Source organism: Marmota marmota, unplaced genomic scaffold (genome assembly GCF_001458135.2).
Source record: "Marmota marmota marmota unplaced genomic scaffold, marMar, whole genome shotgun sequence".
Lineage (NCBI taxonomy): Eukaryota > Metazoa > Chordata > Mammalia > Rodentia > Sciuridae > Marmota > Marmota marmota.
The window spans coordinates 1,036,449-1,042,004 of record NW_026000051.1 but is presented as its reverse complement, the minus strand read 5'-3'; the positions used below and the strand labels follow the sequence as shown (position 1 = coordinate 1,042,004).

The window sequence follows — 5,556 nt, the reverse complement described above, 5'->3', positions numbered from 1 at the left end:
TAGATACAAAGTTTATACCCCAAAGTTTATATTCCTCCAGCCACACCTACCACCTTCAGCTAATCCCACCAGGGGATTAATTCACTAACTGGGTTAAGGCTCTCACACCCAATCTCTCTTCTTTGAACCTTCTTGCATTGTCTCACACATGAGTTTTTGGGGGACACCTCACATCCACATCACGACACATGGATACCAGGCCCAGGGCATGACACAGTGGCTGGGAAAGCAGGCCCTGCCCAAACTGCTTAAGTCAGTAAAACTGCCTCTTTCTAGAATTTGGACAGGAAAACATGAGGAGTAAATGGGGAACAAAAAGGAAGAAGCCATGCAGACAGAAGGGGAACAAATAAGGGATGGAGAAAGGCAGGAGACAGAGAGACGTACACTGGAAACCTGAACTGCCCTGGGCTGCAACAGGCTCGCCTGCCTGTTCCTTTCCACCTTCCATCTGTCCAACCAACCATCTGTCACGTGCCCGTCATATGCACGCAAGGCGCTAGGCCCCACAGAGATGAATGAAGCAGACGTCCACAAGCAATGGCCTAGAGAAGCCAAGTGGCCAGTGCGTGTATAAAGGAAGAAATGTAAATTGCAGAGTTATGAGGGAAGTGAACAAAAGGGGCAGTTCAGAAATGAATGTGAAAAATGACACCTTAATCGGGTTGTTCATCTGTTAGTTCCCTCAAGTGTTCACGTGCCAGGTGTTGCAGCGAGGGCTGCCGATGGGACAGTCAACAAAGCTCTTACAACTGGACACTCTGCGGGTGGTGGGCAAAAATATGTACTCTTCTGAGACTCTGAAGACAAGAAAGCTGGGCAAGGGGGTTGGTTCAAGTTTGGCTGAAGCCTCCTGGGTAAGACCAGGGTAGTCCAGGGCAAATGTGGGGTAGGGCAGAGTGGCCCAGCTGAGGAGGGGCAGAAAGCAGGTCAGGCATGCAGGAGAGGCTAAGGAGGGCCAGGCAGGTAGGAAAAGCTTCTGGGGCTCTGATAAGGAGTTTGGTCTTGCCTGGTGATGTGGGGAGTTTCGACATGTCTGACATGTGCTTTAACAAACAGCCCTGGCTGCTCTGTGGAGGGGTCAAGAGAGGGAATGGGGAAGCCCTGAAAGGGGAAGACGGCAGCTCCAAGTGGCATGGTGGTAACAGGCAAGGGAGAAGCCAGGGCCTGCCAACCGCCAGCACCTGCTGAGGGACTGGGTATGAGAGGTGAGAAAAGGGTTTTATGGTTTGAACACGAGGTAAATGGTTCTGCCATTTACTGAAATGAGATGAGAAAGAAGAAGGGGAAATCGGGAGGGGGAATCACTTCCTTTGAAATACGAGTGGGCGTCAGATCGGACCTCATGGCTGAGGGCTGGCGAGACAGTTCCACTCAATAAACAGTCCTGTTTCTCAGTGGCCTGCACCCTGAGCAACATTCGTCCAGGCTAAAAGGAGCTTGGGATGCTCTTCCTGGAAAGAGTCAGGCTCAGGAACTGCAAGAGGGGCTGTCTCCATGAGAGGCTAGGCAAGTCCAGGCAAAGGTGGTGCCCACGCACCCACTGCTTGGGTTAGGATGGCACCATGGTGTCCTTTGGGGTAAACCTGAAATCCCCATTTCTTTTGTTGATACCCTGTTAGGCAGCACCTGGCTTTTTAATCTCATCGGTAGGATGTATGCCAACTTGACCTTGATGTAGAAAATTTTAATTCAAATCAATACACGGACAAGGTCACTTTAAAATCCAATTAATATGAATGGAAAAATATGCCCCACAGTTCTGTGAGCTGAAAATGGAACAGTTGCAAGTTAACAACTACAAGAGAGACACCTACACATTCCTGTTTGGATTCTTCTGTGTTTGATAATGCAGCTATCTTCGTCCTTAAATACATGTGGTAGTTAGAATATCAAAAAACTTTTTTTTTTTGCTTCTCTGTATAGTGACTTAAAATTAAACCAAATTTGCTTGAAGAAAAATATAACACACCCATACCAAAAACTGAATTTCTATAACCCAATTTTAAATAAATTAAACCCTGGACTTCAACCCACCTAGGAATCCCTTGAGAAATCTAAGGCTTTAATATAGTTTGGATACTAGAAATTTGCATTTATAAAGAATGCATTTACAAAACTGTTTGCAATGATAACCATAACAGAAGGGGAAACCAAGGCACAGGAATTCTGTAAAATCAGGATTGAAGATGCTTCTCAGATTCACTACTTCTACCCATGACTTTCATTCAATTAGTTTGAAAATTTACTTAATTATCTTATTGATTTATTTTTTGGTGACTGGGATTGGACCCAGGACTTTGCAAAACTAATCACACACTCTACCACTGAGTTTTCACCCCCAGCCCTGTAAAACTTTATTTTATACAAAGAATGAGAGCATTATGCAACAAATGATCGGAATATATTATTATTAGTGGGTTCCCGTGTGTTCTCTTGGCTTTTGCTTCACTGCTATCCAGAGTCTTTCCTACCTTTAAAATCAGGTTAGAATAGAATATAATCAACTAAGCATCCACCTAAAGACAAAATTGCATTGTTACTACAAGAAGCAACTGTTAATTTTGTAAAACTGGAATGAGATATTTTAGGGGTGCCCAAGAAATGTCATAAACCTATTTCTCAATTTATTTCATACTTATTTCCGTGCGCCGGCTGAAGGGCCTGCTGGGGCTGCTCTGTGCTAGGAAGGCCACAGCCTGCACGCTGCCTTCAGCTCCCCAGGGACCCTCCAGGATCTGGAGTCTGCCTGGCACGGGGCTGAAGCAGCTTCCCACCTAAGCACCTGGCTAAGTGTGTGTGTTGACTGTTCACCTCTACAGATAATGCTGCTGTGACATTAAAAGCAGCCCAACTCTGCTGCCTCACACAAGGATAAGCTGCTGCCTTGCACGCACAAGGTCTGCCCTTGGCCTCCGAAGGGTGACAGGGATGTCCTGCACTCCCCTTTCTTTCCAAACCCATACAACCAGCACCTCGCCCCCTGCCCCCACCTCCAGTTACCGCATCTGCTGCTAGTTTTAATGCTCTTCACATACTCATTATTCTTTAATGATGCCTGTTTGTAAATAGCAAGACGGGATGCAATTAAACCATGAGAGGCTAAATAAACACACATTCTAATTAGGATCTTTACAAGAGATTTTTTTTCATGTATAGACTGGAATTTACCTTTCATTAATCTAACTTAATTGCAATAGTGCACCAATAAAGAATCAACCCAAATTAAGTGCTCTAAATGATTTCCCCATATTAAAGGTGAGCGAGTGAGTCTTCCTTTGGGTAACAAGACAGTCTGCTGGAGGAGGGACTAAATGGGAGATCGGTGCTACTAAACCCTCGGAGGACTATGGCAATGCGACCTAGATGCTGGTGCTTCCAAAGCCAGAAGTTAACGGGATGGAGGCCGAAGGTTGGAGCTGCAGCGTCAGCCCTCTTGTCATCAACTCTGCTGGATCCCATAGCAGCAGACACCTCTTCTTAGAGCTGTCAACTCTCTGTCACTAGTTCCAAGAGACAGAGAAAGGGTTTGGCTCCATCGGTTCAGATCGCTTCCTGCTCCTAGAGTAACCGTGCCTGGAGCACGTGCTGTGCAGCGAGGCAGTGATACTTTTGTTGAGAAGGACATTTGTCAGGGCATGTTCTGACCCTTGACTCCAGAAGGCATGAAACATCATGTACATGTTGGGCTGGGGCTGGGGCTTGGTCATAGAGCACTTGCCTTGAATGTGTGGGGCATTGCGTTCGATCCTCTGCACCACATAAATAAATAAAATAAAGGTACTGTATCCATCTACGACTAAAAATAAAAAAAAAATTAAGAAGATTATGTACATGCAACTAACCTGAAGCACAGTAAGATGGCCTAGCAACATTAGATGCAGTCTTTTAGCAAAGACCTCAGAGCAACTAACAATTTATTCATTCAACAAACACTAAGACCTTCTAGGTGGCAGGTGCTGTGCCAGGGTCAAGAAACTACTGTAGGGAAAATGTTACTCTAGCTAGAACCATTTCTGTATTTTCCTTGTCTTTCTTTGGCTGCAGCTGCTAATCACCTGTCACCCTCTTCTTTGTCAAATATGGAATGCACAAACATGCAGCGGCCTCACCTTCCCTCTGGCTCCCCAACTGAGCCAGTGACACCACTGGCTTGGAACTGACAGTTTTGAAAAAGCCAGGTCCTGCAAAGTCCAGAGGGGTGAGGTTTTCAGCCACCCTGGGGAGCCACCCCTACATTAAACTACATCATCCAAGTAGTAATTAGATGCTTGTGTTCTTCATTTTAAGGTAAGTATTTGAAGCGTTCTCCACGATAACATATCCCAAAGTGTATTCTGTGAAAAGGGGTCTGAGGGCAAATATATCTGGGAAAGTACATGAAATGTTCTTCTCCTGAAGACTCAGTTTGTGGAGAAAGTATATTCAAGGCTCGGAAAAGGACTCTACAAAGGAGACTGCTTAGTTTTGTTTAACCAGTGCGTGTTTCCTCAACTTACTGAGCATGCTAATTTCCTTAAGAATTAGTGTTTTTTTTTTTTTTAAAAGATGTGTTCCCACTTAGGGAAGCACTGTTATATTACTATCGGGAAAGAAATAACTTGCCTATCAGTCAGTCACCAGTACCCTGGATCCCATTTTCTCCTCTGCTGCTACACCTGACCTCATTCACTCCCTGCAGATAGAGGCAGGACAGAAATGCTGCTCTCCTGCCCTTATTCCAGGGCCTGGAACCCACTGCACCCGGTTCCATGTGCAATAGACCAACCGAGGCTCCAAAGATAGGAAAAGGCTCCCTGACTGTGGATAAAAATTTATCAATCCCAAGATGCTTAAATGCTCCCAGTTCAAGAAGTTTCAAAGATTCACTCTTAAATTCATTTTTATGGGTACATTACAAGTCTCTGAAAAACCCAGCTTTGTAAAGTACCACCAACAGCTCTCACTTAATCACGCTGGTAGATCATATATAAAAACAAAACAGAGCTAAAAAAAACCCTTCCATGTTAGTGAGCAGATGTCGAGCCTATTTGCAATTAATACGACCCACTTCCATACAATCAGACTGCTTAAAATTCCTGGAACAAGATGTAAAAGTTAAGATGCAAATGTTCTGATTTTAATGAGAATGAATGGAAACTATAAAATCCTCTCTCCCTTTGAGGGTAAGTACAATCTACATATAAGTCCCAACTGCACACTAAATTTATCAGCAAAACAATCATTTGATCAAGCCTGTGTGGAGGAAGAAAATAGAACCGGGAAAGTCTGCAGTATTTTCAGAAAGCATTTTCTACCAAAATTAAATTTTATCAAAATGCTTTTTCTTTTAAAAAGCTTAAAAAAAGCAAAAACTCATTTCAACACTTTTCCCCCAGTCACCTACACGTTGTAGGAGTTTCCTGCTTTTTAAGATCTGTGCCACCTTTTCCTGGATGGCAACAGAGGTGACAGAAGACCAGGACGCTGGCATTCCATAGATTCCAGCTTTGCTGCTCAACCTGAGTCTGTTTCCCACCTACACAATGGTGACAGTACCTTCTGCTGAAGGGGGGG

General features: G+C 44.4%; 1 protein-coding gene across 3 annotated transcripts in view; it reads right to left on the bottom strand.

Moving 5' to 3' along the window:
- Positions 1-5,556, bottom strand: part of Med27 (mediator complex subunit 27) — a 182,628-nt gene that overhangs the window by 37,132 nt on the left and 139,940 nt on the right. The gene's annotated exons all lie outside the window — the stretch shown is intronic.